Below are 13,087 nucleotides of genomic sequence, written 5' to 3' on the forward strand. Positions count from 1 at the left end.
ATGCAGACAGAATATTTATAAGGAAGCTGTTGTGCTGGGATGGTGGCCAGGCACTCTTACCATACGCATAACGATAGTTCAAATGTTATACAATATTGCGTTTATGTGAGCTGCCACCAACGGTAAACAATTAATAAAGTTGCAGCCTCTCCCGAAAGGCCAAGCCCTGACCCCAAGAGTGCGAAGTTGGGATAGCTACATTCCGAAAAAAAGTGCAGCTACATGACCACAGGAAGATGAAATGGCGGCTGCGTTCTTTCGTCTTCCTGTAATCCTGTTGTTAGAGCTTTCTTTTTTTTTTTTCGTAGCATTTACAGCTATAGCAACCTATTACATGAAGCATAGCTCGTAGTCTTATGGGCACTATAAATTGCAGTAAACATTCACCTACCATATAAACAAGCATGGTGTCACGCATTCAATGCGTCGCACGAAGAGAGTTCACTCGATGACCGCAAGCACTCGAGGCGACAACACTGGAGCGATAAGGCACGCCTGCTTTTCCCAAAGCGAGCGTTGCGTGCTGCCGCTCCTTCACCTCTTCAAATGAGCTACGCCTCCTGAACTTGGCAAATCACGCGACGTTCTTTCATCCACGTTTTATGCCGTTAGTTCTCAGCCTGGATATTTGGAACCAGCGCGACAACATAGTCCGCACAATTCTCTGATGCTGTCCGGAGAATTAGTCCAAGTGGATACGCTGTGCGAACTCAGCGGTTATAATTTGTAGATTGAAATATGTTGCACAAAGTAATTAATTAAGAAAGTTAATTAGCACAGTTATGTTAATTATTCAGTTGAACGTTTTGATTTCTCATAGAAGTAATGACCGCCTCATCGAGTAATTTAGATAAAAGGTTAGAATTGTGCTATGTGCCATAGGCAATATTTTTTAAAAATTGGTGCAGCTAAAAAAAAACAACCCGTGTGTGTGTATCGAAACTGTTGGGCAAGTAAACCGAAGATAACCACAAATCTGTCTGTCTGTAAATACGTGGCAAGCAGCGACTTAGGCAATGCCAACCGGTACAGCCACCGGGATGTTTGCAGTGCTGTGAAAGATTATTACCTTCGTAAAAAAAGTTAATGTAATTTATTAATGCAAAACGTTCTCTGCTTCATACCAGGCACTTTGCGGTGCATGTAGGTTCCTGTCTCGCCTCGTTTCCGGCCTCTTCAATGAAAACAAAAAAAATGCGCATGTTCGAAGGTGAGGTAAATCAAACGTTTGTCCCCCGGCGGCAGCCCGATGCTCTAACTAGACAATAATTTTGTCTTCTGTTAATCCAACAGCGTTAAAGGCCCCATGTTGCGGAAAATCCGGTGTCGATGTGGGCGTTGACGGAGTTGTCCCTGAGCGAAAATTTCCCTATATATTTAATAATAATAATATTTGGGGTTTTACGTGCCAAAACCACTTTCTGATTATGAGGCACGCCGTAGTGGAGGACTCCGAAAATTTTGACCACCTGGGGTTCTTTAACGTGCAACTAAATCTAAGCACACGGGTGTTTTCGCATTTCCCCTATATATTTAGGTACATGTATATACCATGCCTTGCTATATGACATCAGAGAAAAGACGGGGAATGCGGGAGATGGAAATTCAAGACGATGAGCAAAACGTGAACAAGGTGAATGCAGGAGCCAACGTTTCGACAAGTGGACTTGTCTTTTCAAGGCGACATATGCTTTCCTCGCCACAGTATATATAGGTGGGGTTCTTCTAAAGGGGAGAGGGTGTGAGGCGGGAGGGCATGGAAACGAGGGAAAATGTGTTAGCGTGTCGAATTGAGAGTAAAGAAACGCTGTGTACAAGGTCAAAGCCAGCCTCCACCCCCCCACCCCGGTCTGTCAACACACTTAGAAGTGAGGTGAAACAGCGTGAAAAAGACGAGGACACAAGGAAACAAATACCACAGACAAGTGCTGATTTGTATTGTATTTGTTTCCTTGTGTCCTCGTCTTTTTCGCGCTGTTTCACCTCAGTTCTAAGTATCAACTAGCCCTCATCAAGATCTTACTGTCAACACACGCGCGTTAGCCGGCGTGTCAAGGGCGTCTGACACGCCGGCTGACACAAAAAAAAAAGAAAGGAAAGAGGAGAAAAAGAAAATAAAAGGGGGGGGGGATACGCCAAGAAATTAAACTAAGTGTTGTTGCCTATAGCTTGAAGCTTAGCATAGCGAATAGATTCTAAAGCTCCCTTTGAAACGTTTATGCCTATTGGTTGCAATGTCTTGAACTTATGGATAAGGTATGATTCTCTGTATTTTCTTTCTCGTTCAGAACGGAAATTTGACTGCAAGATGTAGAGTTTAAGTTCATCAAAGTTATGGTCTGGTTGGTTGAAATTCTCGGCGACGGCTTTGGGAAGCTTTTTAGCTGTGTCCGCGCGATGTCCGTTTAATCTGACGTTTATTGATTGTCCTGTTTCACCGATGTATTGTTTCTTACAGAAGGCACATTCAAGCATATAAATCACATCCGAACTTGTGCAAGTGAAGCTAGATTTGACTTCATGTGTATAACTGTTTGCGGTGCATTTAATTTTAATGTCACTTTGAAGGTGCCTGCAGGTTTCGCACCTAGGGCGACAACATGCTTTTATTACGGGGGAATGCTGCTGGCTGACTTTTGCGTGCACTAACATGTCTTTAAAGTTCTTGTTTCGGCGATAGGTAACCCTGGGTACATCCGGGAACGCCTTTCGCAGACGCTCGTTACTTGATAATATTGGGTGGTATTTTCTTAGGATGTTGTTTATGTTTGGGAGTGCATTAGAATATTTTGTTATAAAGGCCGGCGGTCTGTCAGATTCTAATGTGGGCTGTCTCTTCGCCAATTCCGACTGTCTCTCCAATCTTGACGCGGCATCATAAGCTCTATCGAGAGCAACTTGGTGATAGTTCCTTTCTGCTAGCGTTGATTTAAGGTCATTTAGGTGGTGGATATAATCGTGGTCTTCGCTGCAGATTCTTCTTATACGTTTCGCTTGTCCGACTCCGGCCGCTCACGTTACGCCCCCGCAAACGCCCCCGTTTGCCGGAATAGCGGTCACGCTAAAAGCCGCGTCAGAGTTGGGCCCGAGTTAAAACTTTCTCTTAAAGGCGAAGCTTAAACCTCTTCCAAATTTTTCCACGTGCTATGCTTGTTTTCATATGCGACAATAATGCAGGTGCTGGGCTGTTGAGGTCGCGTGCTGGGCTGTGATAGTGTAAACATTATGCAATCGTTCATAGCCTGAAAAGAGCGCTTGAAACTAGCGTCTTAACAGCGTGCTGGCCACGTATGCAGAAGGAGTATGTAAACACGCTCCAGTAAAACGGCTCCAAAGCGTGTACTCGGCGTCGAGGACACCCAGGACCGAAAGAAGCGTTGCGCGGAACAGGAGCATCTTCACTCCGCTGCGGACGTGGTGCAAACTTGGCCGGAAAGCTTATGCAGGATGACGATGCTATCATAGAGATCAACGTCGAAGAACGCGGTGGCTACTGGTGGAGGTAGCCTTGTAGAGGAATGCCGGTAATGCACGACGGATAGATGGATGGATGTTATGAGCGTCCCCTTTGGAACGGGGTGGTGGGTTCCGCCACCAAGCTTTTGTTATATTATGTCTAATGTTCTACCTGGGTTAAAAAAAACAAAAAAACGATGAATTCCCATAACCCATTGCCAAAGTTTCTGAACCCCTATTGTCAGCATTGTTTTTGTACACCTCCGTTGTTGTTTCTCTACTTCCACTAATCTTCCAATCGCCCACACTCTTAAAAGCGCACAATTACACCCTTTTGCCACACAACGATAATCGTCATCTGTCCTGTCCGCATTTTCTTTCTTTAACGCGGCGAGCCCGGTACTTCCCAGTAACGAACAGCATGCGCGTTATCAGCGTGACATCACATTCCCGACAGGAAAGTATCGGGTGCGGCATTTTCAAGAAAGGAAACGCATGCAAGGCAGATGACGATTATCGTTGTGTGGCAGAGATACACCCCAAAAGGTGTAACATTGCCTAAGCACTCTTAAAACGGTTGCACCCTTTGGGATGTATATTTGTCCCACCACAGTAATCGTCATCTGCCTTGCTTGCGTTTCCTTTCCTGAAAACTCGGCGCCCGCTACTTTCCTGTCGAGAATGCTGCGTCACACTAGAGACTTTTAGCTTGTACGCTATTCCGGTAAACGGGAGCGATTTGGGCGGATTACCGGATGGAACGGGAGCGGCCGGAGCGGTGAAGCCGCCTGGTGTTGTAGAGCTCAACCAGACAAACGCAGAGCTAAAACTGCAGTAACTCACCATATCCTGCTTCGCTACTCGTGCAAATTTTTGGCAGCGGCGTAATTGTGAACACGATTACGCCACTGTCGAAAATTTACACCAGCAGCTAAGCAGATTATAGTAATTAGCTCTGTGTTTGTGTGGTTGAGCTTTGCGCCACCAGCTGGCGCCACTAATCTGGCCGCTCACGTTAGCGCTCCCGCTAAACCGGCAAACCGCCCACGCTTGCCCGAATACCGGACACGCTAAAAGTCTCTACTGATAACGCGCATGCCGTTCGTGACTGGGAAGTACCGGGCTCGCAGCGTTAAAGAAAGGAAACGCGGGCAAGGCAGACGACGATTATTGTTGTGGGACAAGATACGCCCCAAAGGGTGTAAACTTTTCTAAGAGTGAGAGTGTACACTCTAAGAACAGTTTACACCCTTTGGCTTGCCCCTTCTGCCACACAAAAATAATCGTCATCTGCCTTGATGCGTTTCCTTTCTTTATCGCTGCAAGCCCGGAACTTTCCAGTGACGAACGGCACGCGCGTTATCAGAAGAGGCACTCCAAAGGGTGTAAACTGTTCTATGCTGATAACGCGCGTTCTTAGAGTGTACACTCTTAAGCAAAATTACACCATTTTGCCACACAACCATAATCGTCATCTGTCTTGTCCGCATTTCCTTTCTTTAACGCGGCGAGCCCAGTACTTCCCTGCAACGAACGGCATGCGCGTTATCAGTGCTATGTCATGCTGATAACGCCCATGCCGTTCGTTACAGGGAAGTACCGGACTTTGTATTGTCGCATTGCCGTAAGTAATTATCCTGTGCTGCGTGACTGGCGTCTGATTGACTTTGGACGATCGAGCGAAGCATTCATTGAATTCACACAACAGTCCTCGCAGTGCGCCTTCTTATTGCCCCCCGACAGCTCGTTGTTGATGTCGATATTTGTAACGCTTTCTTCATCACTGCCGCTTTCCTCACAAGCGAAACACTCAATGGCGTTCTCCAAAGCGTCAGCGTAAGCGACGGCAAGACAGATGACGATTATTGTTGTGGGACAAGAGAAGCCCCAAAAGGTGTAAATTTTTCTAAGAGTGTAGGCAAAGTTACACCCTTTGTAGTGTATCTCTGCCACACAACAATAATCGTCATCTGCCTTGCTTGCGTTTCCTTTCTTGAAAATGCCGCGCCCGCTACTCTATGGATGCCATATTCACCAGCAGCCGTATCGTGTTTCGCAGAAAGAACGCGAAGCAATTCAACGACAAGTCAAGGAGATGACTGACGATGGCGTCATCCAACCTTCAAACAGTCTGCGGTCGTCACCGGTTGTCCTGGTAAAGAAGAAGGACGGCACTCTCCGCTTCTGTGTTGATTACAGAAAACTGAACAACGTCACAAGGAAAGACGTCTATCCCTTGCCGCGCATAGATGACTCTCTCGACCGGCTACGGCGAGCCAAGTATCTTTATTCCCTTGACTTGAAAAGTGGGTACTGGCAGATTGAGGTATACACGAACGCGACCGGGAGAAAACAGCCTTTGTCACCCCGGATGGACTTTACGAGTTCCGAGTACTTCCGTTCGGGTTGTGCTCTGCTCCGGCACCTTTCCAATGGATGGTGGACACTGTGCTAGCCGACCTAAAATGGCAAACCTGTCTCGCCTACCTGGATGATGTGGTCGTATGTTCAGATGGTTCAGACAGCTTCTCCGGACATCTTAAGCGACTGCGGCAAGGGCTCGAGGCAATCCGATCGGCCAACCTCACCTTAAAGCCTCAGAAATGTCACTTCAATTATGAAGAACTGAAGTTCCTTGGGGGTGTCGGGAGCGCGGAAGGCGTCCGTTCCTACCCCGAGAAAACTTCCGCTGTTGCTACTTTCCCGACTCCTACCGACAAGAAAAGCGCTCGACATTTCCTGGGACTGTGCGCATACTACCGGCGCTTTATACGCAATTTTTGTACGCCAAATTTCCGAACCACTTACTCGTCTCACAAGAGACGACACGCCGTTCAACTGGAGCTCTGAACAGGAAGCGGCTTTTACTGAGCTTTGACACCGCCTGGAACGTGAATGTGGGAATGTGAATGGGGGTGTTGTACCAAGGAGCGTTGTCACTATAGGAAAGAGTGTAGGTAGGAATACATTTTTACGTTAAGATGAAGCTTTAGCTCGGGCCCAACTCCGACGCGGCCTATTCAAATACATGTAAAACGCAAGAACGTTTTCCTGAGATAACCACTGGACCGATTTTAATGAAATTTGCTGCATTTGAGAGAGAAAGTTCAATACTAGTGACTGTTGGAAGCGCAATTTCGATTTAGGGCGTTAATTTTATCTAACGAATTTTCAAAAATGCGAAAATTCAAAAAATATAAAAGCACGAAGTTTACAAATTAATAGCTCTCCGTCAAGAACAGATATCGCGGTTTTGTAAACGGCATCCATTAGATCACTCAAAGCGGATAAATTCTGTGTGTCAATTTATAGATTACATGAATTTGTTACGTTGTGTACAAGTGTTTTGAAAAACCTGTATTTACATATTACTCAATTTTTTTAGATTCATGTGTACCATATCAATTTTGTCCGCTTTAGATGTACTACGAGATGCAATTCGCAGAATTGTGATATTATGCGAAGCATACTAGCCGCACAACCACGGTCTTCCTTGCTGCGCCGCGCGCGGCCGCGTTGCTACCATATGACGTCATAACAGCTGCAAAGCGGACGCTTAAGCTTCGCCTTCAAGAGTGGAACGCGACAGCATTCCCGTCGACCCGCCAAGGGGTGTAAGACAATGGGCTACGGCGCAGCGACTACGCGCCCCGCATCGGACGCGGTGAGCGTCGAGCAACGCAGCGTTCGGCGCGACAACGAAATGTGCGCCTGAGCAAGCGACGCACGCCTAAGCCTTAGAAACAGCTCGTTTCTAGGGCAACACAGCGTTCACTAGAGCCGCTTTTGTACCGCTTTGAAGCATCGTACTCGTGGCTCAGTGGTAGCGTCTCCGTCTCACACTCCGGAGACCCTGCTTCGATTCCCACCCAGCCCATCTTGAAAGTTGTTTTTTATTCATGAAGGGCCTGCTGGAATTTATCGCTCACGGCCAACGCCGCAGACGCCGACGACACCGGCGTTTCTGCGACACGAGCTCCTTAACGGTGTCGCGTTAAAATAAAGGCTAGTATTCTTCGCATCCTGGGTTTAACCTTAGCTAAGCCACAGCCATTTTTTTATTGCTGTGATACGGACATATTATCTTGATAGTTTCGTTTTCTGAAAATTTGCGATTTTCGCCACTTTTTAGTTCAAAATTGACCTAAATAAAAAAGTCGACACGAACAGTCACTAGATTTTAGGTTTTTCTTTTAACTGCAACAAACCTCGTCAAGTTTGGTGCAGTGGTTGCCGAGAAAAACTAATTCTCCTTTTACATGTATTTAGATAGGAGCATCCGAGCTAAAGCTTCTTCTTAATTCACTGATTTTAGTGATAAACATACACCAGTTCGATTGCACACTGCGGTTATCGAAATAGATCAGGAATTTGTCAAGGAAAATGCAGAGCTAATTGTTTATTGATTCAAAGTCAGCTTTCTTATAGTCATGAATGGTCTTGATCTTTTTTTCTGACTTTAGCTGTGAAATGTTGATGTTCAAATGGATAAGAGAGTGACCGCTTAAGGAAGGTAAGTAAGTAATGTTTGATATAAAATCTGGTCGTGTTGATAGCAAAAGGTCAAGGGTGCTAGCTACTTCTGGGGGACTGTGTTATCAATCGACTGAACAGAACAGTGCGCACAAGCGAAGAAAATCTTTTGCTAACGTGGAGAAAGGGAGCATCAAAATGGGTTCGCTACGCCAGGCTATGTTTGGAATGTTGAAGTTGCCCAATAGAAACAAAGGTAAGAAAGGATAGCGTGTTATGGCGATGTTGATTGCGTCGTGTAATTCGTTAGCAAAGGGGGAAGCGTCAGTAGGGGCGCGATAACAGGCGCCCATTAGAAGTTTTTCGTAATTTATTTAGATGATTGCCCAGACTATCTCTAAGTTAGTAGCAATATTAATGTGCTGCGAGAGTAGGCGTTGATCAATCGCCAGAATGGAATGCCACCACGTTGAGGCATCGTACGGTCGCAGCGATAAACTGAGAAGCGATGTGTGTTAGAGAAGATTTCGTGGTCTCCAATATGTGAATACAGCCAAGTTTCGGTAAGTACAATGATATCCGGATTAACCTTGCCTACTGCGGAAGTGAACGAGTCGCGTTTCTTTTTGATGCTCCGCATGTTAGTGAACAGGACAGACGCGGGGCACAGGTGTCTACCACTGGCCGTCGCGCTTCCAAGTGGACGTTTAGGTGGTGCAGCACACGGCTCGGTGTTAACACGCGTGTGTTGGGACCGTCACAGGATCGTACATAAACTTCTTGTTTACGATTATTTTGTTCTATCAGAAATGAAAGAGGGATTTGCCCGGTAACTTCGTTGCAAAGGCAATCAGTACACTTCAAACAGGGCGGGTGGCAGGTGAGTAGTCGTCACAGATCGTGATGTCTTTATCTTTTAGCATCTTACGCGCAGAAAACGCCATTTCTTTTGCTTTGTGGTTGCTGAATTTGGCTGTAATGGTGCGGCATTTATCAGGTGAATACGGACCGAGACGATGAGCACGTTCGATTGCCATGTCGGGTAAATTGCCAATTACACTTGTAATGATGTGGACCTCGGATTCTTCCCACGATTCACGAGAATCAGAGATGACATGAAAAATTACATTATTTCTTCGCAATCTGTCCTTTAAGTTGTTAAACCGAGAGTGCAAAGAATCAAGGTGAGTGTTGCAGGTCTCTACAGATTTCTGGAGACCTGTGACGTGTTCTTAAACTGATCAAATGAGTTTCCGTTTTCTTCAAAAGCATCCATGGTCTTTCTTGGACGCAGCCAATCTTGCTCTCTCTCTCTCTCTCGCTATATATATATATATATATATATATATATATATATATATATCTTGTTGCCATTTGCAGATCCCAAGGCAAGGATCATGTTTACTTTGTTCTCATTAGAGAAAGACATGGCGAGTGGGACGAAACAAAACGCACCTTTAAACCTTTGCACTGAAGTTGTCAATTAGCGTTTGTGGTGATACACTCTTGAAACGGTCGCGCCCTTTTGGGTGTATATTTGTCCCACAACAATAATCGTCATCTGCCTCGCTTGCGTTTCCTTTCTTGAAAACTCGGCTCTCACTACTTTCCTGTCGAGAAGCTACGTCACACTGATAACGCGCATGCCGTTCGTGACTGGAAAGTACCGGGTTCGCAGCGTTAAAGAAAGGAAACGAGGGCAAGACGGATGACGATTATCGTTGTGGGACAAGATAAGCCCCAAAGGGTGTAAATATTTTTAAGAGTAAGTTTTGTGGCAAAGGAAAAAAAAAGAAACATCCGTACACTTCATCTATGCTAATTCTATCACACCTTGTTTCCAACTAACACCAAACGCGACGTGTTACTTCGGCCGGGCGCAGAAGATAAGGCACTAGCTTGATCACGATGCTTTTCTTCATTTCCTTCATTTCGTTCTGGATAACTCAGAGGGAGCCTGTTCGAGGGCGCTGCTTTATGGTCCGGGTGGGAGCGCAGTCACGTGGTATTCTCCGTATTTCGCGGGGTTTATTTATCAGTCGGGAAAATATAGTACGCAACTTTTACGTCGCTGAAAATACCACAGTTAGATGTCCCTTGGCTGTGCCTACACACGCCTCATTGACACTTTGATAATGAGGAAAATACGTCTCGAGTTAGATAATTACAATTACCTAATGAAATCTCAGTAACGAAACAATTATTTGCAGCTACTCCACTGCACTGCAAACAATATGCACTAGGTTTTCTTCGAGTAACGCATTGCCTTTTTTTTTTCTTAAATCTTGGTGCATGATCGTTAATTGGGACACCCTGCATATATTTATGACCTTTGTATGCAAGTGACGATGTTTCCATACCTAATAGATGTTGTAAATTATTATAATTTTTTTCATGAGTCGTTAGCATTGCTTATTTGAAAGAGAAATAATACTGAGATACACATCATTCACTTTGCATTTCACACGCCGTTCATAAAAGGCTCTGCCGAAGGGGTTACTGAAGTCTATAGGTTTTTTTATGGTATTTATTTATTTATTTATTACAAAAACCCGCATTCGCTCCAAGAGCATTACAGAGAGGGGGGGATACACATATTTACACATTTATAGGTGTAAATTTAAACCTATACCTATACACCTATAAAGCCTTGTTTCGCTTATGTGACACTGTGCTTTCTCGTAAGAGAAAGCACAGTGTCACATAAGCGAAACAAGGCTTTATAAGCAGGTAAACAAAAGCAATAGATCGCTAGTATCTAGGTATCGTACCTGTATAAAACAAGTACAGAAGTACAGTACAGTAAGCAAAAGTACAAGATCAGGTAAAAGCAGCGCTATAGAGCTTGAACACACATATAAAACTGAGAATTCGATGCGATACCCAGAACAGTTTCAGGAAGCTTGTCCCACTCAGATGCCGTTCACTGAAAAAAATGAATACTTCAGCAAATTTCCTCTGGAAGTTGTCTCCCGGACTTTGAAAGCATGGGGGCGGCGATTCGAAATGTAATGTGGTGCGAGCATGTAGCTTGTTTTATCTATGCCAGAGCGGCCATGAAAGATATTATTTATTTATTTATTTTATTTATTTATTTTACAAGTACTGCCAGCCTTGTTACCAGGCCTTGGGCAGCAGTAGGAATTTGAAAAAAAAAAACAGATATGAAATAAGTTCAAACAAGATAACAGACACTGAAGAAAAACCTGCATAACAAACAACATAAGAGAAACCTTTCACAATCATGATTTGACTGGTAAAAACGAGGGATGAACGCTATGGCTTATTCATAAAGTGCAGAAAGAAAGGACGAAACCGTTGGACAGTCGACAGTTGTGGCAGGTAGTGCGTTCAATTCGGAAATTGTTTTCCGAATGGAGAACAATTTCCAAGTTCTTCCATTTATGGAAGAACTTCAGCCAAAGATAACGCCTACGATCGCTCAAAGTTTGCATTTGCAATCTAGTCTTCATAGCGGTGACGCTATACTTGTGCGGCGATAGTTACCGACGATACACATGGCTGCTGGATTTTGTGGGCGCTCTAGCAAATATATCATGTTCTCTTGACAAAGATCTCACAGTACACTCGTGCACTCGAGAATAGGACGAATGTATGACGAGTACAGCACCTTTTCACGCCTTCTGGGCACGAGTGGAAAGCACGAGCCAAAAATGCAAGGGTTGCGTTGGCTTTATTTGCGATTTTTCTTATGTGTTTATTCCATGAAAGGTTATCCGTAAAATATACACCAAGATACTTTGCCTCATTCACGTGCGGTAAGCAGACGTTGTTGATAACATAGGAGTTTCGTGAGTCTAGCTTTTTCCCCTCGAGAAACGAATGTAATTGCATTTAGTTGTGTTTATAGAGAGCCATGTGCCAGGTACTACACCATTCATAAATTTTATTCAGATCAGATTGAAGAATTTTGATATCAGCTGGAGTGTTAATTGGGCGATAAACAACGCAGTCATCCGCATGCAACCGCATTTTCAAAGTAATTCCTTTTGATATGTCATTGATGAAGATTAAGAACATCAGAGGGCCTATCATCGATCCCTGCGGTACGCCAGACGTGACAGCAACTGACGACGATTTCAAGCCGTTCACAATGGTAAGCTCACTATACGAGAAGAAAGGTAGCTCTCCAGCCATTTGAACACATCTTCAGGAATACCAAGGTGGGCTAGCTTGTAGGATAAGCGACGATGGCTGACTTGATGGAACGCTTTCACGAAGTCTAGCAATACGCAATCCACCACCAATCCTTTATCAATTGCAGACACAAGGTCGAAATGGAATTCAACCAGTTGTGTGTCGCAGGAGAAGCCCTGGCGGAATCCATGCTGGTTCTGGAAATAAATACGTGTGCTCACCGAGATGGTTAGCTCTGTTGCTACACAAAATATGCTCCAATATTTTTGATACTTCGCATAACGGAGAAACTGGGCGGCAGTGTTCAACATTATATTTATATCCTTGTTTATGAACCGGTACAACATTTTGAACTGTCTATTCGTCTGGAACTGTTCCCATTTTCAGCGAAAGTGCGAACAGACGATGGCGACTCATGGGGCGTGCACATTCCGCCAAAACGTGGCTCGGTAACACGTGTGGGCCGTTCGCCTCACTTTATGGCGCTCAGGAGGAGAGTGCGTCCATCGGTTGCGTTGCTTGGTTAACATCTGGCAAAGCGGCACTATCTCCGGGCGAGTCTGCCCGACACACTGATGTGAAGTAATTATTTAGGACGACAGCTTTGTGTTCATTATCCGTAATAGTTCCGTCCGCCGTAAGAAGATGCGGTATACCTATATCGTGTTTACGATTACTCTGAATAAATTTCCAAATTGATTTGCTGTTACTTCTATGGAAGCTTCCATATGCTAAAAATAAGTTGTTTTTTTGGCCTGACAAGTTTTGCTCTTGAAAAAACAGTGAAGTCCGGGAATTTTATTTAGGATGGCAACTGATTTGACCGTATACGAAAGCGAACTAATAAGCGGCGTGTTTTATTAATAATGCTGCGAATTTCACGCGTCATCCATGGCTTATCCCTTCGTCTCTTAGAGCTAAGCATTTTAGGTGGGACGTGTCGCTCAATCAAAGTTAGCACTTTAGATCTCAGGAGCAACCATGCATCGTTGACGTCATG

The sequence above is a fragment of the Dermacentor albipictus genome, chromosome 8, assembly GCF_038994185.2.
Source record: "Dermacentor albipictus isolate Rhodes 1998 colony chromosome 8, USDA_Dalb.pri_finalv2, whole genome shotgun sequence".
Taxonomy (NCBI): domain Eukaryota; kingdom Metazoa; phylum Arthropoda; class Arachnida; order Ixodida; family Ixodidae; genus Dermacentor; species Dermacentor albipictus.